The 27,794-nt window shown below is 44.2% G+C and overlaps 1 pseudogene; it reads right to left on the bottom strand.

Moving 5' to 3' along the window:
- Positions 1-24,099: 24,099 nt before the first annotated feature.
- LOC139381304 (piggyBac transposable element-derived protein 4-like) lies at positions 24,100-27,094 on the bottom strand (annotated as a pseudogene).
- Between the last annotated feature and the right edge of the window lie 700 nt (positions 27,095-27,794).

Raw genomic sequence — 27,794 nt, forward strand, 5'->3', positions numbered from 1 at the left:
TGGCCATGTTCTGTTATAATCTCCACCCGGCACAGCCAGAAGAGGACTGGCCACCCCACATGCTCTCTCTAATTCTCTCTTTCTTTCTCTTTCTCGGAGGACCTGAGCCCTAGGACCATGCCCCAGGACTACCTGACATGATGACTCCTTGCTGTCCCCAGTCCACCTGACCGTGCTGCTGCTCCAGTTTCAACTGTTCTGCCTTATTATTATTCGACCATGGTGGTCATTTATGAACATTTGAACATCTTGGCCATGTTCTGTTATAATCTCCACCCGGCACAGCCAGAAGAGGACTGGCCACCCCACATAGCCTGGTTCCTCTCTAGGTTTCTTCCTAGGTTTTGGTCTTTCTAGGGAGTTTTTCCTAGCCACCGTGCTTCTACACCTGCATTGCTTGCTGTTTGGGGTTTTAGGCTGGGTTTCTGTACAGCACTTTGAGATATCAGCTGATGTGCGAAGGGCTATATAAATACATTTGATTTGATTTTATTTACTCTACCCTGCACCTTAGAGACTGCTGCCCAATGTACATAGAGTCATTAGACACTGGTCACATGAACATGGAATACATACTGATTTACCCACTTTATATGTATATACTGTGTTCTAGTCATGGCTCATCCTATATAACTACTGCTGTACACACCTTTATATCTATATATACACTACCATTCAAAAGTTTGGGGTCACTTCGACATTTCCTTTTTTTGAAGAAAAGTGCATTTTCACATTAAAACTACATCAAATTGATCAGAAATACAGTGTAGACATTGTTAATGTTGTAAATGACTATTGTAGCTGGAAACGGCTGATATTTAATGAAATATCTACATAGGCGTACAGATGCCCATAATGAGCAACCATCACTCCTGTGTTCCAATGGCACACTGTGTTAGCTAATCCAAGTTTAGTATTTTAAAAAGCTAATTTATCATTAGAAAACCCTTTTGCAAATATGTTAGCAGAGCTGAAAACAGTTGTGCTAATTAAAGGAGCAATAAAACTGTCCTTTAGACTAGTTGAGTATCTGGAGCATCAGCATTTGTGGGTTCGATAACAGGCTCAAAATGTCCAGAAACAAATAACTTTCTTCTGAAACTCGTCAGTCTATTCTTGTTCTGAGAAATGAAGGCTAATCCATGAGAGAAATGAATAGTCAACAATGAAGAGACGACTCCAGGATGCTGGCCTTCAAGGCAGAGTTCCTCTGTCCAGTGTCTGTTCTTTTGCCCATCTTAATCTATTATTTTTATTGGCCAATCTGAGATATGGATTTCTCTTTGCAACTCTGCCTAGAAGGCCAGCATCCTGGAGTCGCCTCTTCACTGTTGACGTTGAGACTAGTGTTTAGGGGGTACTATTTAATGAAGCTGCACGTTGAGGACTTGTGAGGCATCTGTTTCTCAAACTAGACACACGAATGTACTTGTCTTCTTGCTCAGTTGTGCACCGGGGCCTTCCACTCCTCTTCTATTCTGGTTAGGGCCAGTTTTCGCTGTTCTGTGAAGGGAGTAGTACACAGCATTGTATGAGAACTTCAGTTTCTTGGCAATTTCTCACATAGAACATCTCAACATCAACTGTTCAGAAGAGACTGTGTGAATCAGGCATTCATGGTAAAATTGCTGCAAAGAAACCACTACTAAAGGACACCAATAAAAATAAGATACTTGCTTGGGCCAAGAAACACGCGCAATAGACATTAGACTGGTGGAAATCTGTCCTTTGGTCTGATGAGTCCAAATTTAAGATTTTTGGTTCCAACCTCTGTGTCTTTGTGAGATGCAGAGTAGGTGAACAGATGATCTCCACATGTGTGGTTCCCTCCATGAAACATGGAGCAGGAGGTTTGATGGTGTGGCGGTGCTTTGCTGGTGACACTGTGAATAATCTATTTAGATGTCAAGGCACACTGAACCAGTATGGCTACCACAGCATTCTGCAGCGATACGTCATCCCATCTGTTATGCACTATGAATTGTTTTTCAACAGGACAATGACCCAAAGCACACTTCCAAAGCTGTCATCAAGGCAAAGAGTGGCTACTTTGAAGAATTTAAAAGATTGTAGCAATGTACGCTGAGAGTCAGGAAGCAAGTTCAGGGAGTGAATAAATGTAATCAATAAATGAACACAACAAGAAACACGACCAGCACTTTAACATGACACAGGAACAATGACGACTGGGGAAGATATCAAAGGGAGTGACTTATAAAGGGCAGGTAATCAAGGAGGTGATGGAGTCCAGGTGAGTGTCATTATGCGCATAACCCTGATGACAGGTGTGTGCCCTAATGAGCAGCTTGGTGACCAAGAGGCCGAAGAGTGACAAAGATAAAATCTTTTTTTGATTTCTTTTACACTTTTTTGGTTTCTACATGATTACATGTGTTATTTCAAAGTGTTGATGTCCTCACTATTCTACAATGTAGAAATTTTTAAAAATAAAGAAAAACCCTTGAATGAGTAGGTGTTCGAAAACTTTGGACCGGTAGTGTGTGTGTATATATATAAAGAAGTAGAGGGTGCTCAACCAACGTGAGTCGAGGTGCACCCTAAAATGTAGAAACATCATTGGAAAGGAAAAGGCGAAACGCATGCTCACAATTAATTAAACATTCTTAGTTTTATTAAAACTTGTTGAGGATAGGGGGCAGTATTTTCACTTTGGATGAATTGCGTGCCCATAGTGAACTGCATCCTACTTTGTCCTAGATTGATAATATATGCATACTATTATTACTATTGGATAGAAAACACTCCAAAGTTTCTAAAACTGTTTGAATTATGTCTGTGAGTATAACAGAACTCATAGGGCAGGCAATCTTCCAAACAAGAAGTGAAATTCTGAATGTGGGTCAACTTTGACATCATCGCCCCTTCCTTTCACAACAAGATATGGATCTGGTAGCACTTCCTACGCCTTCCACAAGATGTCCTCATTCAGTAAAACGTGGAATGGAGCTTTTGGTGTGAACTTTGACCAAATGGGAGGGGAAATAGTCACGGTCTTGGCAGAATGCAGAGTGCCCCTGTCGTTCCATTTGGCTGCAGATGAAAACGTATTATACGTATTATACGGAACGTTATTGGATATTTATGAAAATAACATCCTGAAGATTGATTCTCTACTTAGTTTGACCAGTTTATTCGACCTGGAATATATATTTTTGAAGTTTTCGTTAGAGTTGTCTTGGACCAGCGTCAGCTTTTGGGCACGTGAGCTGAAAGTGCTAGCAAATGCAGCTAATTGGACACTAGTATTGGACATTATGGAACAAAACAACAATTTATTGTGGAACTAGGACTCCTTGCACTGCATTCTGATGAAAGATCATCAAAGGTAAGGGAATATTTATGATGTAATTTTGTATTTCTGTTGACTCCAACATGGCGGAGAAATACTTTTACGTCTGAGCGCTGTCTCAGATTTTTGCATGATAGGCTTTTTTCGTAACGTTTAAAATCTGACACAGCGGTTGCATTAAGAACCAGTGTGTATCTTTAATTATATATAGAACATGTTTCTTTAGTCAAAGTTTATGATGAGTATTTCTGTTATCTGGCGTAGCTTTCTATAATTCCTCCGGATATTTTGGAGGCATTTCTGAACATGGCGTCAATGTAAACCGAGATTTGTGGATATAAATATGCATATTATCGAACAAAACATAAATGTATTGTGTAACATGTCATGTGAGTGTCATCTGATGAGATTTTCAAAAGGTTAGTGATTCATTTTATATCTAATCCTGCTTTTGTGACTCTATCTTTGGCTGGAAAAAATGGCTGCGTTTTTCCTTTGATTTGGTGGTGGTCTAACATAAATATATGTTGTGTTTTCGCTGTAAAACATTTTAAAAATCGGACATGATGGGTAGATGAACAAGATGTTTATCTTTCATTTTCTGTATTGGACTTGTTAATGTGTGAAAGTTAAATATTTCTAAAGAATATTTTTGAAATCCTTGCACCACCTTTTCAGCTGAATGGGGGGGGGTGGAGTTCCCCTCGGGGATCGCCTTGCCATAACAGGTTTTAAGCAAGTTTAAAAGATTAACGTTTCAGCATTCAAAGTTTGACATTTTGGCCTGTCTGAAGAAGGCCTTTGAAAGCCGAAACGGCAATATTTTAATCTCGAGCGAGCGTTTAGCCTTTTCCTTCTTAATCTTTATTTTTCTGGATATGTGTGTGTTGTTATTTTTCATTGCAAGGTATTACAGCACTGTTGGAGCTAGAAACACATGCATTTAGCTCAGCATGTTCCTGCATGAGTCTATCTGGACTGTCTTCAAACACAGACACGGACAAGGCCACAGACACAGACCAACCAAATCAAAGTTCAGTTTTCGGTAAACAGATTTGCATGGTATAAGATACATACATGCTTAATGCTTATGTTTCTAGCTCCAACCGTGCAGTAATAGCCACTGAGTCATTCAATGGTAGTGTCAGAAACATCTGGGTTCAAATAGTATTTGAAATCTTTCATTTGAAATCTTTCAAATACTTGCATTCCTCTCCTTAAGCCTGCTTGAAGTGCCAAATGGATGAGGTTTGCCTTTTTGGGGACAATTCTATTGATTTCATAGAACCAGGTAAGGCCACTCAAACACAGTTTATATGCAATGCCACATCTCTGGTCTGTGGACTGATTGCTAAGCCCTCCCTCAGTAATCACATGGCAAAAGGCAACGATGCCCTCTCAACCATTCACCGACTCTTTTTTGAGGCTTTTGACTTGCAACACGTTCAGTTGGGCGTTTCATAGATAGATCACAGCTATTATTCTTTCCTTCCCCTCATAGTTTGTGGTAATTCAGATTTGGGTTATTGTATCTCATGGTATGCCCCTTGGAGTGACTCAGCTCAATTCCTGGACCACCCAGCTGAATGTATAGGATGTGTCTGAGTGCTAATGAACTGTAGAGAACAATGTGTTCCAGATCAGATCTACATCGTTTAACCTCTTGGATCTCTAGGGGCGCTATTTCATTTTTGGATAAAAAACGTTCCCGTTTTAAGCGCGATATTTTGTCACGAAAAGATGCTCGACTATGCATATTCTTGACAGTTTTTGAAAGAAAACACTCTGAAGTTTCAGAATCTGCAAAGATTTTGTCTGTAAGTGCCCCAGAACTCATTCTACAGGCGAAACCAAGATGATGTGTCAACCAGGAAACTAGCAAAATTTTCCATTGTCTCCTTATATGGCTGTGATTGCGCAAGGAATGAGCCTACACTCTCTGCCGTTCCCCCAAGGTCTTAGCAGCATTGTGACGTATTTGTAGGCATATCATTGGAAGATTGACCATAAGAGACTACATTTTCCAAGTGTCCGCCTGGTGTCCTGCGTGGAATTCGGTGCGCAATTGCCAGCTGCTTGTACTTTTCCATTTGATTCAGGGGAGAAACCGTATGTCCAAGAACGATATATCAATGAAGAGATATGTGAAAAACACCTTGAGGATTGATTCTAAACAACGTTTGCAATGTTTTCAGTCGATATTATGGAGTCAATTTGGAAAAAAGTTTGCGTTTTGAGGACTGAATTTTCGTTTTTTTTTTGGTAGCCAAATGTGATGTGCAAAACGGAGCTATTTCTAATACACAAAGAATCTTTTTGGGAAAAACTGAGCATCTGCTATCTAACTGAGAGTCTCCTCATTGAAAACATCCGAAGTTCTTCAAAGGTAAATTATTTTATTTGAAGGCTTTTATGTTTTTGTTGAAATGTTGCGTGCTGGATGCTAACGCTAATGCTAACGCTAAATGCTACGCTAGCTAGCTACTTTTACACAAATTATTGTTTTCCTATGGTTGAGAAGCATATTTTGAAAATCTGAGATGACAGTGTTGTTTACAAAAGGCTAAGCTTGAGAGCTAGCATATTTATTTCATTTCATTTGCGATTTTCATGAATAGTTAACGTTGCGTTATGGTAATGAGCTTGAGTCTGTATTCCTGATACCGGATCCGGTATGGGGAGTTCCAAGAGGTTAAATAGCAATCCCGTTAATGGGATGATGTGACAACAGCCAGTGAAAGTGCAGGGTGCCAAATTCAAAACAACAGACATGTATCTTATACTTATATTTTAAAGGTAATCATGTTGTTAATCCCACCACAGTGTCCGATTTCAAATAGGCTTTAGAGCGAAAGCACCACAATGTTAGGTCACCACCAAGCCACAGAAAAACACAGCCATTTTTCCAGCTAAAGAGAGGAGTCACAAAAAGCACAAATAGAGATAAAATTAATCACTAACCTTTGATGATCTTCATCAGATGACACTCATAGGTCTTCATGTTACACAATACATGTATGGTTTGTTTGATAAAGTTCATATTTATATAAAAAATCTGAGTTTACATTGGCGCATTACGTTCACTAGTTCCAAAAACATCCAGTGATTTTGCATAGCCACATCGATTCAACAGAAATACTCATCATAAATGTAGATGATAATACAAGATATGCACATAGAATTATAGATATATCTATCCTTAATGCAACCACTGTGTTAGATTTTTTTTAAACTTGGAAAAAGCAAACCATGCAATAATCTGAGACGGCGCTCAGAACACAACTAAAATTTTCCGCCATGTTGGAGTCAACAGAAATCAGAAATCACGTTATAAATATTCCCTTACCTTTGATGATCTTCATCAGAATGCGCTTCCAGGAATCGCAGTTCCACAATAAATGCTTGATTTGTTCAATAATGTCCATTATTTATGTTCATGTAGCTACTTTTGTTAGCGCGTTAGGTATACAAATCCAAACGCTCGTGCAGGTCCCGCATAACTTCGGACATAAACTTTAAAAAGTTATATTACAATGCTTAGAAACATTTCAAACTATGTTCAGAATCAATCTTTAGGGTGTTGTTATCATAAATCTTCAATTAAGTTCCAACCGGAGAATTCCTTTGTGTCTAGAGAAGCAATTCAACGCAGGTCGATATCATGTGAAATGCGCATGACCAAGAAATGGCTCTCTGCACCGCTTATTCAGCCCCACAACACAGTAGAAGCCTCATTCAAGTTTCTAAATACGGTTGACATCTAGTGGAAGCCCTAGGAAGTGCAACTTCATCCATCCCACTGTGAATTCAATGGGGTCTGGGTTGAAAATCGACCAACCTCAGATTTCTCACTTCCTGTTTGGATTTCTTCTCAGGTTTTTGCCTGCCATATGAGTTCTGTTATACTCACAGACATCACTAAAACAGTTTTAGAAACTTCAGAGTGTTTTCTATCCAATAATACTACTACTTAATAATATGCATATATTAGCAACTGGGAATGAGGAGCAGGCCGTTTACTCTGGGCACCTCTGGGCACCTTTCATCCAAGCTACTCAATACTGCCCCTGCAGCCATAAGAAGATATGTAACTCTAAATAAATAAAGCAGTTAGCAGGGAGCAACCACAGCAGCAGTCTGCCATGTTTCCCAGATACAATGTAAATAAAAAAAATGACGAGTCCTGAAATATGATATCAAATCAAATGAAATTTTATTGGTCACATACACGTGTTTAGCAGATGTTATTGCTGGTGTAGAGAACTTCTAGTGCTTCTAGTACAGTGCAGCAATATCTAACATGTAAAATCTAACAATTTCACAAAATATACCCAATACACACAAATATAGGTAGAGGAATGGAGTTAAGAATATATGAATATTTGGACGAGCAATGTCAGAGTGGCATAGACTAAGATACAGTAGAATAGTATGGAATACAGTATATACATATGAGATGAGTAATGCAAGATATGTAAACATTATTAAAGTTACATTTTTAAAGTGACTACAGTCGTGGGCAAACGTTTTGAGAATGACACAAATATTAATTTTCACAAAGTCTGCTGTCTCAGTGTCTTTAGATATTTTTGTCAGATGTTGCTATGGAATACTGAAATATAATTACAAGCATTTCATAAGTGTCAAAGGCTTTTATTGACAATGACATGAAGTTGATGCAACAAGTCAATATTTGCAGTGTTGATCCTTCTTTTTCAAGACCTCTGCAATCCGCCCTGGCATGCTGTCAATTAACTTCTGGGCCACATCCTGACTGATGGCAGCCCATTCTTGCATAATCTATGCTTGAAGTTTGTCAGAATTTGTTGGTTTTTGTTTGTCCTCCCGCCTCTTGAGGATTGACCACAAGTTCTCAATGGAATTAAGATCTGGGGAGTTTCCTGGCCATGGACCCAAAATATCAATGTTTTGTTCCCCGAGCCACTTAGTTATCACCTTTTCCTAATGACAAGGTGATCCATCATGCTGGAAAAGGCATTGTTCGTCACCAAACTGCTCACTCTGCTATTTCCTGAAGTCCATGTTTTGTTGATGTTGAGTGAGAGGTTATTTTCCTGGCACCACACTTCCAGAGCGCTCACCTCCCCCCTGTAGGCTGTCTCGTCGTTGTTGGTAATCAAGCCTACTACTGTTGTGTCGTCTGCACACTTGATGATTGAGTTGGAGGTGTGCTTGGCCACGCAGTGGGTGAACAAGGAGTAAAGGAGGGGGCTGAGCACGCACCCTTGTGGGGCCCCAGTGTTGAGGATCAGCACAGTGGAGGTGTTGTTTCCTACCTTCACCACCTGGGGGAGGCCTGTCAGGAAGTCCAGGACCCAATTGCATAGGGCAGGGTTCAGACCCAGGGCCTCAAGCTTAATAATGAGCTTGGAGGGTACTATGGTGTTGAATGCTGAGCTATAGTCAATGAACAGCATTCTTTCATAGGTTTTCCTCTTGTCAAGATGGGTTAGGGCAGTGTGCAGTGTGATGGAGATTGCATCGTCTATGGCCCTATTTCGGCGGTAAGCAAATTGAAGTGGGTCTAGGGTGATAGGTAATGTGGAGGTGATATGATCCTTGACTAGTCTCTCAAAGCACTTCATGAAGACAGAAGTTATTGCCCAGGGGGCAATAGTCATTTAGATCAGTTACCTTTGCATTCTTGAGTACAGGAACAATGGTGGCCATTTCAAAGCATGTGGGGAAAGCAGAATGGGATAGGGAGAGATTGAATATGTCCGTAAATAAATGCGCATGCCCTAAAATAATTACTCACATCGGTCACCGAGATGGAGAACGCACAGTCCTTGGTAGCGGGCCGTGTCGGTGGCACTGTGTTATCCAAAGCGGGCAAAGAACGTGTTTAGCTTGTCCGGATGCAAGACGTTGGTGTCAAGAAGGGGGGCTGTGGACTCAGTGTAAAGAAGGGGGGCGGCGTCCAGAACCAGAGCCGCCACCGAGGTTAGATGCCCACCCAGACCCTCCCATATAGGTTTAGGTTTGCGGCCGGGAGTCCGCACCTTTGGGGGCGGTACTGTCACGCCCTGACCTTAGTTATCTTTGTTTTCTTTATTATTTTGGTTTGGTCAGGGTGTGACAAAGGTGGTTGGTTTAGTTTTTGTATTGTCTAGGTGTTTTTGTCCTGTCTAGGGTTTTTGTATATCTATGGGGTTTTAGTATGTCTAGGTATATGTAGGTCATGGTGGCCTGAATTGGTTACCAATCAGAGGCAGCTGTTTATCGTTGTCTCTGATTGGGGATCCTATTTAGGTTGCCATTTTCCATTTTGGTTTTGTGGGTTATTATCTGTGTAGTTGCATGTCAGCACTCATTGTTATATAGCGTCACGTTCGTTTTGTTTCTTTATTAGTCTGTTTAGTGGTTTTTCCTTCATTAAAAAGACGCAGCGTGATGAGAATACATACTTTTTTTATGAAGGAAAAAACACTAAACAGACTAATAAAGAAACAAAACGAACGTGAAGCTATATAACAATGAGTGCTGACATGCAACTACACAGATAATAACCCACAAAACCAAAATGGAAAATGGCAACATAAATAGGATCCCCAATCAGATACTGTCGCCGGACGCTCTGGACTGCCGAGGTGCACTGTAGGCCTGGTGCGTGGTGCCGGCACTGGTGGTACCGGGCTGGGGACATGCACCTCAAGGCGAGTGAGAGGAGCAGGAGCATGGCGAACTGGACCCTAGAGGCGCACTGGAGGCCTGGTGCGTGGTGCCGGCACTGGTGGTACCGGGCTGGTGACATGCACCTCAGGGCGAGTGCGGGAAGGAGGCACAGGATACACTGGACTGTGGAGATGAATTGGAGATCCAGAACATAGTCCTCAATATGTCCTGGCTGGATGCCCATTCTAGCCCGGCAAATGCGAGGAGCTGGAATAGAGCGCACCGGGCTAGAATAGCGCACTGGAGACACCATGCGCATCTCTGCGTAACACGGTGCCTGACCAGTTACACGCTCCCCACGGTAAGCATGAGGACTTGGCTCAGGTCTCCTACCTGACTCAGCCAATCTACTTGTGTGCCTCCCCCCAAAAAATCTTGGGGCTGCCTCTCGGGCTTCCGTGCTAGCCGTGTACCTTCATATTGTCGCTGTTCCTCTATTCTCCTGTATTTCTCCTCTTAGTATCGCTGTTCCGCTTTCGCTGTCTCTAACTCCTCCTTAGGATGGCAATACTCCCCCGGCTGTGTCCAGGGTCCTGCTCCAGCTAATATCTCCTCCCAGGTCCATTTCCCTGTTAAGCGCTGTTCCTCTTTTCATGCTGCTTGGTCCTTGTTTGGTGGGTTATTCTGTCACGTTCGTCATATTCATGAGACCAAGGCGCAGCGTGATAAGCAGACATGCTTATTTTAATGAATGAAAAAACACTAAACAAACTAACAAAGAAACAAAACGAACGTGAAGCTATATAACAACGAGTGCTGACATGCAACTACACAGATAATAACCCACAAAACCAAAATGGAAAATGGCAACCTAAATAGGATCCCCAATCAGAGACAACGATAAACAGCTGCCTCTGATTGGGAACCAATTCAGGCCACCATGACCTACATATACCTAGACATACTAGAACCCCATAGATATACAAAAACCCTAGACAGGACAAAAACACCTAGACAATACAAAAGCTAAACCAATCACCCTTGTCACACCCTGACCTAACCAAAATAATAAAAAAAACAAAGATAACTAAGGTCAGGGCGTGACACAGTGGTCGAGTGTTTTAGCAGCGCGAGTACTACAGTCGATATGCTGATAGAATTTAGGCAGCCTTTTCATAAAATTTGCTTTGTTAAAATCACAAGCTACAATAAAGGCATCCTCAGGATATATGGTTTCCAGTTTGAATAAAGTCCGGTGAAGTTCCTTGAGGGCCGTTGTGGTATTGGCATTAGGGGGGATATACACGACCGTGACTATGACCAAAGATAATTCTCGTGGGAGATAATACGGTCAGCATTTGATTGTAAGGTATTCTAGGTTGGATGAACAAAATTACTTGACTTCCTATATGTTATCACAATTACAAAAAGAGGCATGAGACATACACCCCCTCCCTTCTTCTTCACGGAAAGATGTTTATTCCTGTCGGCACGATGAACTGAGAATCCAGATGGCTGGACCGACTCGACAGCATATCCCAAGAGAGCCTTGTTACCATGAAACAGATTATGTTAGAATCCCTGATGTCTCTCTGGAACGAAACCCTTGCCCCCAGCTTGTCAACTTTATTATCCAGGGACTGAACATTAGCGAGTAATATACTCGGAAGCAGTGGGTGGTGTATGCGCCCCAATTGCCCTGGGTGGTGCGAACATGGGGTTTTTCTCTTTCCCATGAGGTTGTCCTTTCTCCCATGGGGTTTTTCTCTTTCCCGTGAGGTTGTCCTTTCTCCCATGGGGTTTTTCTCTTTCCCATGGGGTTGTCCTATCTCCCATGGGGTTTTTCTCTTTCCCATGAGGTTGTTATTTCTCCCATGGGGTTTTTCTCTTTCTCATGAGGTTGTCCTTTCTCCCATGGGGTTTTTCTCTTTCCCATGAGGTTGTCCAGTCTCCCATGGGGTTTTTCTCTTTCCCATGAGGTTGTCATTTCTCCCATGGGGTTTTTCTCTTTCCCATGAGGTTGTCCTTTCTCCCATGGGGTTTTTCTCTTTCCCGTGAGGTTGTCCTTTCTCCCATGGGGTTTTTCTCTTTCCCATGAGGTTGTCCTTTCTCCCATGGGGTTTTTCTCTTTCCCATGAGGTTGTCCAGTCTCCCATGCCAAACCATGCATTGTACTTCAAATTTAAGCAAACTATCCATTTGTATACTATACGTTATTCCAATAGATTGTTGACTTGGTTTTTATATTCCAGTCACAGAAATAGTATTTCATACCGTGAAGGAAGACTAAATACAAAGTTATATGTTCTGATTCCCAGTCTGTAATCCGGGCACAACAAGCAGGGTTAGAACAAAGCAGAGATCTCTCGAAGCGCCTGGCCTCCATTCATATACTTCGGCAAGGTTTTTTTACTACATCGCAACTAGAACAGTCTCAGAGACCCAAAAATTAACAAAATACAGTAGGTATAGCTAAAGTCTCAGAGACCCACACAGTCACATACAATACAGAAGATGTAGCTAAAGTCTCAGAGACCAGCAGAGTGACATACAATACAGTGTATGTTGCTAAAGTCTTAAAGACCCACACAGTCACATGTAATACAATAGATGTACAGTGCCTTGCGAAAGTATTCGGCCCCCTTGAACTTTGCGACCTTTTGCCACATTTCAGGCTTCAAACATAAAGATATAAAATTGTATTTTTTTGTGAAGAATCAACAACAAGTGGGACACAATCATGAAGTGGAACAACATTTATTGGATATTTCAAACTTTTTTAACAAATCAAAAACTGAAACATTGGGCGTGCAAAATTATTCAGCCCCTTTACTTTCAGTGCAGCAAAATCTCTCCAGATGTTCAGTGAGGATCTCTGAATGATCCAATGTTGACCTAAATGACTAATGATGATAAATACAATCCACCTGTGTGTAATCAAGTCTCCATATAAATGCACCTGCACTGTGATAGTCTCAGAGGTCCGTCAAAAGCGCAGAGAGCATCATGAAGAACAAGGAACACACCAGGCAGGTCCGAGATACTGTTGTGAAGAAGTTTAAAGCCGGATTTGGATACAAAAAGATTTCCCAAGCTTTAAACATCCCAAGGAGCACTGTGCAAGCGATAATATTGAAATGGAAGGAGTATCAGACCACTGCAAATCTACCAAGACCTGGCCGTCCCTCTAAACTTTCAGCTCATACAAGGAGAAGACTGATCAGAGATGCAGCCAAGAGGCCCATGACTACTCTGGATGAACTGCAGAGATCTACAGCTGAGGTGGGAGACTCTGTTCATAGGACAACAATCAGTTGTATATTGCACAAATCTGGCCTTTATGGAAGAGTGGCAAGAAGAAAGCCATTTCTTAAAGATATCCATAAAAAGTGTTGTTTAAAGTTTGCCACAAGCCACCTGGGAGACACACCAAACATGTGGAAGAAGGTGCTCTGGTCAGATGAAACCAAAATTGAACTTTTTGGCAACAATGCAAAACGTTATGTTTGGCGTAAAAGCAACACAGCTGAACTCACCATCCCCACTGTCAAACATGGTGGTGGCAGCATCATGGTTTGGGCCTGCTTTTCTTCAGCAGGGACAGGGAAGATGGTTAAAATTGATGGGAAGATGGATGGAGCCAAATACAGGACCATTCTGGAAGAAAACCTGATGGAGTCTGCAAAAGACCTGAGACTGGGACGGAGATTTGTCTTCCAACAAGACAATGATCCAAAACATAAAGCAAAATCTACAATGGAATGGTTCAAAAATAAACATATCCAAGTGTTAGAATGGCCAAGTCAAAGTCCAGACCTGAATCCAATCGAGAATCTGTGGAAAGAACTGAAAACTGCTGTTCACAAATGCTCTCCATCCAACCTCACTGAGCTCGAGCTGTTTTGCAAGGAGGAATGGGAAAAAAATTCAGTCTCTCGATGTGCAAAACTGATAGAGACATACCCCAAGCGACTTACAGCTGTAATCGCAGCAAAAGGTGGCGCTACAAAGTATTAACTTAAGGGGGCTGAATAATTTTGCAGAGACCCACACATTCACATAAAATACAGTAGATGTAGCTAAAGTCTTAGAGACCCGCAGGGTGACACAATACAGTAGATGTAATTAAAGTCTCAAAAACCAACACAGTAACACAATAAAGTAGATAGCTAAAGTAGTAGCTAAAGTCTCAGAGACCCACACACTGAAATACCATACAGTAGATGTAGCTAAAGTCACAATAATAAGGCATTCATTTTTTCTAGTAGTGTCTGGACTACATTCATTCTCTTGGGCAATGAGTTTCTCAACAGCGCAACTGAAACAGTCGGAGATTCAGAAACAAACAGCACTTTTACAATAATAAGGCATTTGCTTTTCAATAAAACACCATTTATTGCCCTGAAATGCTGACAGGAGCGATGTGGAATAAAAGACAGAAAACATTGATCTGGTGGATATTAAATATAGATTTGAACATTTTCTAATGTGTGCTGGAGCCAGAGATTGCATTACACTAAGCAAAAGGAGCATATTTAATGTGGTGAACAGTGATATTACCCTCGGGCACATATCAATCAATGGCCATCATCATCATTATGATCATAACCTTATATCAAGCTTCGTCTAGTTGACGATAATGAAAATGTAGAAATGTATTGAATTAATAATCAGACTACTAGATAACACAGGTCTAGACTTATTAGAAATATTGTATTATTTAGCCGACGCTTGGAAAAGCATGCGTATGTAGCAATGTAATGCTGTTTCCCTAGGAGCATCTCTACACAAATGGTGACAGGCAGCACTGTGTAGCAGAAGGTATCATGAATGCCCGTTCCACTGTTTCTTACAGCTACAGTGCTGTTCCATCAGTCAACATTGTCTAACTATTCCACCGCTGTTTTTTTACAGTTTCAACACGCTGAAGATCTCGATTATGCTAATAAAGAACTACACTGATCGAACAAATAAGTACTACATGTAACAATTTTAAAGATTTTACTGAGTTACAGTTCATATAAGGAAATCAGTCAATTGAAATGAATGAATTAGGCATTAATCTATGGATTTCACATAACTGGGCAGTGGTGCAGCCATGGGTGGGCCTGGGAGGGCATAGGCCCACCCACTTGACAGCCAGGCCCACCCACTGGGGAACCAGGCTGAGCCAATCAGAATAACTTTTTCCCCACAAAAGGGCTTTATGATAGACAGAAATAGTCCTCAGCACTCCCCACCTTTCCCCCTCAGCTGATCATGCAGGTGAAGAAGCCGGATTTTGAGGTCTTGGACTGGACTGGTTACACGTGGTTTGTAGTTGTGAGGCCCGTTGGACCTACCGCCAAATTCTCTAAAATGACATTGCACGCAGATTAAGTAGAGAAATTAACATTCCAATTATCTGGCAACAGTTCTGGTGGACATTCCTGCAGTCAGCATGCCAATTGCAAGCTCCCTCAAAACTTGAGACATCTGTGGCTTTGCATCATGTGACAAACTGCACATTTTAAAGGGTGTACCTGTGTAATGATCATGCTGTTTAATCAGCTTATTGATATGTCACACCTGTCAGGTGGATGGATTATTTTGGCAATGGATAAAATACAATATTTGAGAGAAATAAGCTTTTAGTGCGTGTGTAACATTTCTGGGAAATATTATTTCAGCTCATGAAACAACACTTAACATGTTGAGTTTATATTTTGTTCAGTATATCTGCGGCATTCCAGGACCAGGGTTGCCTACCCCTGATTTACACTAACATTACAGAGATCTATTGGAGTTGCATCATTCCTTTTTCACAGTATCCAATAGGTGTCAGAGATCACATTTCAACAGAAAGTAATCAGAGTAGTCTGAAGACAACTGCATGTCTGCTTCTGTTTGTATTTTCGTTCAGTGTAATTCACAGAATACAGCTGTGTGAGATGAGGGTGATACATATGTTTAGTGTGCTCTGCTTAAGTGACTTTCTTTCAAAATGCAAAAGTTACAGAGAGTGCGGAACTAAATATGATATAAAATGTCTCGCCACTTAAAACTTGGTCCTGCTCTTCACCTTAGACATCTCTTTCTGGCTACATGGTCAAAATGTCTAACTAGTTACAACCTTTTAACTTGCATTTCTCTGTTACCTTCCATTTACAGCAAGATGCAGTGCAGTTCAGGCACACAGGGTCTACAATAGAGTAAAGCATCTGCTTAATGGAATATGTACTATAATTAGAGACCGATGGAAATGTATTGGGGGGATTGGCTGGTCCAACTCAAGGTGTCATAAAAATATATAATTCTCCCCCCAATGTAAATAACATTTTCCCATGACCCTCCGTTAAATTGAACATCATCCCCCCTCAAAGAATGAACTCAAAATAATATTTACGACCACAAATTACAACTGTGTCTAATGTGGATGTCGACTTTGCCACTTCAGCTTTTGTGGCAGAGTCGATGCCACACAGGGCTACGGGCCAGAAGGTTGAGGGTTCGCTGACCATCACAGAAGATCTCACTCTCTCTCTGCTTAATTCATTACACTACAATCAGAGCAGGCTGCATACAATCAGCTAGGGGAAAATCGGATTTTCAACATTTTGAAGTCATATTTATGATTATATAAAATATATGCAACACATTTTCCACCAACAGCTTTCTGTGCCAATGCACCACACAACAAATAAACAAAACATACCGACTTCGGGCACTTCAATATCATGTTTTGCATTTTCAACACCAAAATTAATACATCCATCCCTACCTTGTAGGCTTACCCAGAATCGAAGGCTTGACAATCTCAGAATGTCATCAAAGTTTTTGGTGTTCTATAACATATATCCCTTTCCATTCATCAATTGGCCTCTGCACCGTTTGAAGTGATTGATTTTAATTGATTAAAAAAAATGCATAATGTACACAAAGATTTGTTTAAATTGACCGGTATTGCACAATAAAGTCGGGGACTTACTTCCATTGTGGACCCTATTTTTTACATTAATACATTTAGTCACCTAGATACAGACACATTACAGAGATAGAGAGAAATGGTCAACCTCCAGATGAGTATGAGGGGGGAGTTTAAGCACAATTCTTACAAGCTTGTTTGGCTGGTAGCTTATTCTTTAGATGTTTGGAGCTGCTGGTGAACCATGACGTGCAGGCATAATCAAAGTGACGCTGGACTAGCGCACTTGCCAGAGGCTTTAGATTTCCTTCCAATTGCCGACTGATTTTCAAGTGAATATTCTAAAACAATGAGCCATTTCAGAGTATTCTTTAGGCCAAATTGGCGCTGGACAAAATGATAGGGAAGATTTTAATTTACCAGACATTTGAGACATTTTAGGGATATATGCATTCAAATCCAACCTGGCACAGCCAGCGCCATCTATAAAGTGACATTTACATGTCCTTAAAAACAGCCTATAACAAATTAGAAAACTCTATTTCTGAAAACCTCTATTGATGAAAATCCTGTCAAACTGCAGCAGCCTTGCACTTGTTAAAATTAAGGATATTTTAAACCTGACTTAAATTTAAGCAGATACAACCACTGCCATTGGACAATAGAACTCACAGGGCTGAGCTTGATTGATGCAGGTTTGCATCATATAGGCTTATGCAACTGCAAGTAAATATTTATGTAATCAGTATTGTGCTGTTTGATTAGTTTCAGTTATTCATTTTGGATTGAAGGTCAAGTTAGCCTAGCCGATGTGCTTTGTGTCTGGCCTGAGCAACCTGTGATTTCCGTGAATCTGATTGGTCAAGACACAGAACGCACAGAACCTGCAGCACTCCGACATAAAGGACAGATAGTCTTACATAAAGCGCAAGATGACAAATCGAATCGCACCAGTCATATAGCTAAAGTCCAAGTCATGAGTCCTAAATGGTCAAGTAGAGTGGCAATTTTCCTTATGTGCTGCGTGCGCTCTCCGGCGCGCTGTAACCCCGAGACTGACAGGCAGCTCCCCTGGGACTGACAGGCAGCTCCCCTGGGACTGCCACACAGAATAAATATTATCCCACAAAGAGAAGCACCAGATTGAACTACACTCAACTTTCTAGAGCAGCGGACACGTCCATATCCAAGGCATTCCTAGTCGATGGCAAAACATTTCTGTAAAAAATGTTTATGATATAGCCTTGTGTTCCTACTATTTGTCTCGGGCTATTGCCTGCATTTTTGCCTTCGTGGTGGCCCAGATAGCAAATCAAGTACACTATAGACTTACCGCTGGCCAATCGGATGGCTCAGATCACTGTGTCTGCATTAACATACCGGTTTAAAACCATGACTAGAGTCCATTTGGTGATGTTTTTTCACTGTTGAATCATATTGCAAATGCACGTGCATTGCACGTCACCGTCCATCAGTCAATTAGATATCATTCTGACACCAAACTGATACAAACTGACACCACACCCACTTTTTCCAACTCGTTTTGGAGCCAACTATCACATACCAGAGCTGGCCCAAAATTCACAACACCTTCTGTTCAAACCATAATAAAAACGTAAAACACGTAGTTAAGTTCTAGCTGCGGGTCCAGTTCTGACATTATGTGTAGGCCTACCTGAGGCGACCCTGAATCCCACGTTTCGGCTCGATAGGTCATTTGGTGCCCGAGCAAGACCTTAATTGGTGCTGAAAATCCACTTTTTTCCATGACTTGCTAAGGGGTCCTTGAATGAGCTATCAGACAGAAACGTTGGGGTCCGTCTATATGGGCCGATGCGGTCGCAATGCACCTAGTCTTCCGACTCTGGAACATTTCTAAATGTCGGCATTTTCGTTATGCAAAAATAAATTGAAGTTATTGCAAATGTACGAGGCTGTTTCTGAATCCGAGAACCTACTAGAGCCACATAACTCACCACGCACCATCGACCTGAGCTCTAGAACAGATTTCTAAAGTTCCAGAACTCTAGGTCTGACGGTTCTTTAATAGTTCGAACAAAGTTAACTATTGCAGGCACTGTCTATCTCTATGCACCCCAATGTGTCCCTTCTTCCAAGCTGTGTGTGTGTGTGATTTAGTTTTTCTTGGAAATTTTATGGGAGATATGACTGATTTACAGTTCATGAGGGTTGCCTAATCGCACATATGAAGTTTTGGAAAGATCTGACTTTTTTAACCCTTCGAAACAGCGCCTCTGACACTAATTATGCCACTTAGGGTTAGGGTTCACACAGGAAGCTAACAGTAAAGACATATCCTCATTGGGGTATGCTTTTACAGAATCCTGAGTTTTAAGACTTTACGTTAAGAACTGACTGATTTACACAGGCTAGAATGCACTATTTCTATCAAACTGCTGGTTGGGTATGGAAAAACACTTTTAAGATGATTCTGGTGACTTCTGGTTCCTTCAGGAAGCTTAGAATCGACACAGGTAGACCTCATAGTGTCCTGATGGACTGTCATTGAAGACAGGTTCATAAGGCATTCATAACCCACATAGGCTTCAGGTTGACATTAGAGGAGCAGGCAATGTATTCCTATGGGGAGAGAAGTCATTGTAATCTGTGAGATCAAAAAACCCGGATTTACTGTTAAGGGTTAATGCCACACGGTCAAGGTAAGGCTTGCACAGATCGGGAGGACCTCAGGAAGGTACCTGAGGTCGAATTGTGCTTCTCACCCTAACGGTTATCTTACTGTCACCCAAAAGCAAATGACATTTAGGGCCAGGCTTCATTTTGAGCCTACTTTTTTCACAGTTGCTGCACTCAGAGCGAGCTACGGTCAAGCGGGGCATCTAGTTGAACTCGGCACGGCCTTGAGAATATGGAAATGTCATTGCAGGCTCTGTGTGTCTTTGAGCACTGCACGTTGTCACTCCATCCTTGATGTGTGTGTGTGTGTGTGTGTGTGTGTGTGTGTGTGTGTGTGTGTGTGTGTGTGTGTGTGTGTGTGTGTGTGTGTGTGTGTGTGTGTGTGTGTGTGTGTGTGTGTGAGAGAGAGAGAGCGCTTTTCTTTGACATCTGTTGGGAGAAATGACTGACTTACAGTTCATGAGGGTTGCCTACTCACACATATGAAGTTTTGAAGAGATCTGACCTTTTTAACCCTTCGAAACAGCACCTATGACACCATTTTAAGGCACTTCCAGTTTACACAGGACACTGAAAGTGAACGCATATCCTCCTTGGGGTAGGCAATTATAGAATTTAGACTTTTAAGTCTTTACGTTAATTACTGACTTATTTACGGATGGTTTAGTGAGTGTGTGTTATTTCAGAAAATCACAGAAAGTCACAGAAATCTCGTAGAGCTCCGAAACACACTTAACATTTTTTTGTATGAACACGCTGCAACTGGATCTGTAACTATTAAAAAAAACACCTATTTTCACCAAGTTTCATCTTCAAAGTCTTTTCCGTTTAGGAGATAAGGCCACGTCGTGATTCGTGATGTTTTTTACATTTGCAATATGATTCCATCCGCCCTCTTGTGGGATTTACCGGGACAGCGGAAAAATGACCAAAATTTGAATATTTAATAAAAACGGAAACCGAATGTCCGAGAGAGTTCCTTTGATGACTTCCTGGAAGATCTGGCCCTGCCCCACGGCCCGACGCCGTCCGCAGATTTTACAAACGTTTTCGGACGTCTAGTAAGGTACCGTACATTTGCAATATGGACTTTCTCACTAACCATATGGCAAGCGTCAAAATTTTCCCTTAAGGTATGGTATGGGAATAATAATGAATTTTATTTTGTAAAGTGGTTTCTTGCATCAAACAACACAACAATATTTTCAGTCACCTTGTCTGAAGGACAAGTGGATAAACAGGTTTTTTCTCCGGGTTAGGGGGCAGTATTCGGAAGTTTGGATGACTGAGGTGCCCAAAGTAAACTGCCTGTTACTCAGGCCCAGAAGCTAGGATATGCAAATCATTGGTAGTATTGGATAGAAAACACTCTAAAAGTTTCTAAAACTATTAAGATATTGTTTGTGAGTATAACAGAACTGATATGGCAGGCAAAAACCCGAGGAGAATCCATCCAGATTTTTTTGTTGTTGATATGGCTGTCTATGGGAAAATCAAAGGAATACCTCCCAGATTGCAGTTCCTAGTGCTTCCACTAGATGTCCACAGTCTTTAGAAAGTTTCAGGCTTGTTTTTTGAAAAAGGAGCTAAAATGTGTAGGTTTTTTAGGTGGCTCCCGTTTTGACTGTGGCATTGTGGCGCGAGTGGATGAGGGCACACTTCGTTATTTATCTCCGGTAATTTATTTATTATTATTTATTTTTTTTCACCTTTATTTAACCAGGTAGGCTAGTTGAGAACAAGTTCTCATTTGCAACTGTGACTTGGCCTAGATGAAGCGTAGCAAGTCGACACATACAACAACACAGAGTTACACATGGAATAAACAAAACATACAGTCAATAATACAGTAGAACAAAATAAAACAAAAAGTCTATATACAGTGAGTGCAAATGAGGTAAGTTAATGAAATAAATAGGCCATCGTGGTGAAGTAATTACAATATAGCAATTAAACACTGGAATGGTAGATCGGCAGAAGATGAAAGTGCAGGTAGAGATACTGGGGTGCAAAGGAGCAAAATAAATAAATAAATAAATAAATACCAGTATGGGGATGAGGTAGGTAGATAGATGGGCTGTTTACAGATGGGCTAAGTACAGGTGCAGTGATCTGTAAACTGCTCTGACAGCTGGTGCTTAAAGCTAATGAGGGAGATGTGAGTCTCCAGCTTCAGAGATTTTTGCAATTCGTTCCAGTCATGGGCAGCAGAGAACTGGAAGGAAAGACGACCAAAGAAGGAATTGGCTTTGGGGGTGACCAGTGAGATATACCTGCTGGAGCACGTGCTACGAGTGGGTGCTGCTATGGTGACCAGTGAGCTGAGATAAGGGGGGGCTTTACCTAGCAGAGACTTGTAGATAACCTGTAGCCATGGGGTTTGGCGACAAGTATGAAGCGAGGGCCAACCAACGAGAGCGTACAGGTCGCAATGGTGGGTAGTGTATGGGGCTTTGGTGACAAAATGGATGGCACTGTGATAGACTGCATCCAGTTTGTTGAGTAGAGTGTTGGAAGCTATTTTATAGATGACATCACCGAAGTCGAGGATCGGTAGGATGGTCAGTTTTACGAGGGTATGTTTGGCAGCATGAGTGAAGGATGCTTTGTTGTGATATAGGAAGCTGATTCTAGATTTAATTTTGGATTGGAGATGCTTAATGTGAGTCTGGAAGGAGAGTTTATAGTCTAGCCAGACACCCAGGTATTTGTAGTTGTCCACGTATTCTAAGTCAGAGCCGTCCAGAGTAGTGATGTTGGACGGGTGAGCAGGTGCGGGCAGCGATCGATTGAAAAGCATGCATTTAGTTTTACTTGCATTTAAGAGCAGTTGGAGGCCACGGAAGGAGAGTTGAATGGCATTGAAGCTCGTCTGGAGGTTAGTTAACACAGTGTCCAATGAGGGGCGGCAGCGTAGCCTAGTGGTTAGAGCGTTGGACTAGTAACCGGAAGGTTGCGAGTTCAAACCCCCGAGCTGACAAGGTACAAATATGTCGTTCTGCCCCTGAACAGGCAGTTAATCCACTGTTCCCAGGCCGTCATTGAAAATAAGAATTTGTTCTTAACTGACTTGCCTGGTTAAATAAAGGTTAAAAAAAAAAAAATAAATAAAAATAAATTTAAAAAACACATTTGACACACTGAACTCGATCAGAGAAGTAGTTGGTAAACCAGGTGAGGCAATCATTTGAGAAACCAAGGCTGTCGAGTCTGCCAATAAGTATGTTGTGATTGACAGAGTCGAAAGCCTTGGCCAGGTCGATGAATACGGCTGCACAATAATGTCTCTTATCGATGACGGTTATGATGTCGTTTAGAACCTTGAGCGTGGCTGAGGTGCACCAATGACCTGGTCTGAAACCTGGTCTGAAACCAGATTGCGTAGCGGAGAAGGTATGGTGGGATTCGAAATGGTCAGTAATCTGTTTGTTACCTTGGCTTTCGAAGACCTTAGAAAGACAGGGTAGGAAAGATATATGTCTGTAGCAGTTTGGGTCTAGAGTGTCACCCCCTTTGAAGAGGGGGATGACCGCGGCAGCTTTCCAATCTTTGGGAATCTGAGACGATACGAAAGAGAGGTTGAACAGGCTAGTAATAGAGGTTGCAACAATTTTGGCAGATCATTTTAGAAATAGAGGGTCCAGATTGTCTAGCCTGGCTGATTTGTTGGGGTCCAGATTTCGCAGCTCTTTCAGAACATCGGCTATCTGGATATGAGTAAAGGAGAAATGGTGGGGGCTTTGGCGGGTTGCTGTGGAGGGTGCCGGGCAGTTGATCGGGGTAGGGGTAGCCATGTGGAAAGCATGGCCAGCCGTAGAGAAATGCTTATTGAAATTCTCAATTTACAGTGGATTTATCGGTGGTGACAGTGTTTCCTAGCCTCAGAGCAGTGGGCAGCTGGGAGGAGGTGCTCTTATTCTCCATGGACTTTACAGTGTCCCAGAACTTTTTTGAATTAGTACTACAGGATGCAAATTTCTGTTTGAAAAAGCTTGCCTTAGCTTTTCTAACTGCCTGTGTATATTTGTTCCTAACTTCCCTGAAAAGTTGCATATCACGGAGGCTATTCGATGCTAATGCAGAACGCCACAGGATGTTTTGTACTGGTCAAGGGCAGACAGGTCTGGCGTGAACCAAGGACTACATCTATTCCTAGTTCTACATTTTTTGAGAGGGGCATGCTTATTTAAGATGGTGAGGAAGGCACTTTTAAAGAATAGCCAGGCATCATCTACTGATGGGATGAGGTCAATGTCATTCCAGGATACCCCGGCCAGGTCGATTAGAAAGGCCTGCTCGCAGAAGTGTTTCAGGGAGCGTTTGACAGTGATGAGGGGTGGTCGTTTGGTCGCAGACCCATTACAGATGCAGGCAATGAGGCAGTGATTGCTGAGATCTTGATTGAAAATAGCAGAGGTGTATTTGGAGGGTGAATTACTGAGGATGACATCTATGAGGGTGCCCGTGTTTACTGATTTGGGGTTGTACCTGGTAGGTTCATTGATCATTTGTGTGAGATTGAGGGCATCAAGCTTAGTTTGTAGGATGGCCGGGGTGTTAACCCTCCCGTCGTCCTCGTATTGTGTCCGGGTCATCCTGTCCCGTCCTGGCTAAAGGCCCAATATGCACAAGTGTGACAGTATGCGTGTGAACAGCCTTTGCAGATGTATTTCTTACACCTGCAGCACACCGTGTGTGTCTTAGAGTCCTTCTTGGGTGGGCAGAGCTGACACCTCTTCCTCTTACTTGCCTCGGTGGCCAGGGCAATGAGCGGGGCAGCGACCGTGCCAGCGGCGGGCCCCTCGCACTGTTGATCACGAGCTGTGGATCAGCGTCTTCACAAGTGCCTTTCCCAGCTGCTCGAGGAACACCCTGTGCTTGTTCCGCTTGCGAGGCATCCAGTTAGGCTTGATCTCTCGCCATATGACAAAGGCGTTGTAGAAGGACACGTCGAGGATGTTGTGGAAGACGACCAGGGGCCAGCGGGCAGCCATCTGTCTGCAGCTGTAGGTGCCGACCACCTTGTCTAGGTTGTCCACGCCGCCCTTGTTGCAGTTGTAGTCTAGGATGACGGCCGGCTTCCTGTCGCGGCGATCGCTAATGTGGCCCTCTGTGTGCAGCGTGCTCAAAAGTAGCACGTTCTTGTTTTTCTTTGCTAGGTAGAACACTAGAGTGGCGGTGGGCGTGAAGGCAAACCTGGAGGACAGGACTTGTCTGCACCTGGACTCGAGCAGCGCGGGCGGGAGCTCGGCCTTGTTCTTTCTCACCGTGCCCACCATGGTGAGGTTCCTCTTGAGGAACTGGCCCAGTTCATAGGAGGTGAAGAGGTTGTCATAGGTGACGTTGTGACCGCTCAGTCCCGTTGTCAGATCGAGGACGACGCTTATCCTCTGGTTCTTCTCGGGGCCTCCGCCGGCCGCCTTGCCGGTGTACACTGGCATCTTCCAAGCATAGCTGGACTTGGCGTAGCAGGCCACCCACGACTTGATGCCGTATTTCGCCGGCTTGCTGGGGATGTACTGACGGAAAGGACAGCGGCCTTTTGGAAATGGGACAAGAGATGTGTCGTTACTGTCTCATTGGGCCTTTTGTGTTAAACACGCTGCTAGTGCTGCTAGTGCTGCCACAGCTACTACCTCTCTATAGACATATACGCACACACGCGCACGCACACACGCACACACACGCACACACACGCACACGCACAGTACCTCTGAACGGGACCAGTCGCTCGTCTACCGTCACGTCAGGCCCCGGGATGTAGAGGGCCAGCAGCCACGCCTCCCACAGGTCCCAGACCTCTCGTATGGCTGCGAGTTTGTCCGTGGCGAGTCTGGCGGGTCTCGACTGGCGGTCATCGAATCCCAGCAGCCTCGAGTACCTGTGAAAGACCTTGAGTGCCATGGTGGCTCGGAACACAGTCCTGCCGCTCTCGGCGTCCCACAGGCTTGCCGCGGCCTCGCCTCGGGACCTGTAGATGCCCGCTAGGATCAGCAGCCCTACGTAGGCGAGCAGGTCCGTGGCGTCCATGGGTCACCAGCCGTCGTCGCCGTATTTTCTTGCCCCGTGCAGGTTCGTCATTTCCACAATTATCCTTTCTATCGTCGGTGTGACAAACAGGTGGAAGGCGGACGCGATGTCACAGGCCTTGGTCGCAGCATAGGCCGTGGGGTCCGGAGTCTTGTCCGGCCCGGCGTGGCAGATCGCAAGGGCCCTGCGGTGGTGGCCGCGGCCATAGGCCACAGGGGACCATTCGATTTAGCCGTTTTTCGACAGCAACGGCGTCTACCTTTGGTCCTCGCGTTGGTCCTCGTGCTCGTCCTCGGGTGCTTCCTCGGGCTCTTTCTCAGAAGAGGGAGAAGAAGCATCGTTGACCTCGCGGCACTCAGGGGTTGTATTCCTCCCCGTCTTCGTCTTCCGAAATCTCTTCCTCTTCCTCCTCCTCCTGGGAATCTGAGTATTCTTCCTGGTCCACGCTGGACAAGATCTGTTCTAGAACCTGCGCGGCCGTAAAACGCACGGCCATGGCCGCTCGGCTCCACTGAGCGGCGGGGAAGAGCGCACTTGGCACAGGTGGGGTGCCGGTCACTTTGTGTGTGTGTGTGTGGGTGTGGGTGGGTGTGTGTGCCGCTGACAATATTAGTATCCTCTCTACATACGGTCGGCCATCCGGCCGGCTTACGCGGGAGGCCCGAGACCTGAAAATGCACGAGGCTGGCTTGCGCGCTTTTGTGCAGCCGTGTGCAGCTGACCCACCCCACCCGAGCCACAATAACACTTGGCTGCTCTCTAGCACACAGCGGAGCATGTATGGACCTGTGCAGTGGATGGCTGGGTTGCTCTGACCCACCGAGCGCAGAGCACAGAGGACAGAGCGGGAGCCGTGGAAACACAGGGCCTGGGTCGCTCTGACCCATGAGCGCAGAGCACAGAGCACAGAGCGGGGAGCCACCCACAACCTCGCCACACTCGCAGACTCTCTACTACACTCAACGGCATACGCCTCGCCAGTGGCTGGCAGGGTCGCTCTGACCCAAGAGCGCAGAGCGGGAGCCCTGGAAACACAGGGCCTGGGTCGCTCTGACCCATGAGCACAGAGCACAGAGCACAACAATAACACTTGGCTGCTCTCTAGCACACAGCGGGGCATGTCTGGACCTGTGTAGTGGCTGGTTGGGTCGCTCTGACCAACGAGCGCAGAGCGCAGAGCGGAGAGCCAGGCACAACCTCACCACACTCGCTGACTCTCTACTACACTCAACGGCATACGCCTCGCCCGTGGTAGGTAGGGTCGCTCTGACCCGTGAGCGCAGAGCACAGAGCACCACAATAACACTTGGCTGCTCTCTAGCACACAGCGGGGCATGTCTGGACCTGTGTAGTGGATGGCTGGGTCGTTCTGACCCAAGAGCGCAGAGCGGGGAGCCAGGCACAACCTCGCCACACTCGCAGACTCTCTACTACACTCAACGGCATACGCCTCGCCAGTGGCTGGATGGGCCGCTCTGACCCACGAGCGCAGAGCACAGAGCGGGAGCCCTGGAAACACAGGGCCTGGGTCGCTCTCACCCGTGAGCACAGAGCATAGAGCACAACTATAACACTTGGCTGCTCTCTAGCACACAGCGGGGCATGTCTGGACCTGTGCAGTGGCTGGCAGGGTCGCTCTGATCCACGAGAGCAGAGCACAGAGCACAACTATAACACTTGGCTGCTCTCTAGCACACAGCAATGCATGTCTGGACCTGTGTAGTGGCTGGCTGGGTCACTCTGACCCACAAGCACAGTGCACAGAGTACAGAGCTGGGAGCCACCCACAACCTCGCCACACTCGCAGACTCTCTACCACACTCAACGGCATACGCCTCACCAGTGGCTGACAGGGTCGCTCTGACCCACGAGCACAGAGCACAGAGCGCAGAGCGGGGAGCAGGGAGCCAGGCACAACCTCGCCACACTCGCAGACTCTCTACTACACTCAACGGCATACGCCTCGCCAGTGGCTGGCAGGGTCGCTCGGACCCACGAGCACAGAGCGCAGAGCAGGGAGCGGGGAGCCAGGCACAACCTCACCACACTCGCAGACTCTCTACTACACTCAACGGCATAAGCCTCGCCAGTGGCTGGCAGGGTCGCTCTGACCCACGCGCAGAGCGGGAGCCCTGGAAACACAGGGCCTGGGTCCCCCTGACCCCAAGACCACGGAAGGGTTAAGCATGTCCCAGTTTAGGTCACCTAGTAGCACGAGCTCAGAAGATAGATGGGGGGCAATCAGTTCACATATAG

The sequence above is a fragment of the Oncorhynchus clarkii genome, chromosome 23, assembly GCF_045791955.1.
Source record: "Oncorhynchus clarkii lewisi isolate Uvic-CL-2024 chromosome 23, UVic_Ocla_1.0, whole genome shotgun sequence".
NCBI lineage: Eukaryota > Metazoa > Chordata > Actinopteri > Salmoniformes > Salmonidae > Oncorhynchus > Oncorhynchus clarkii.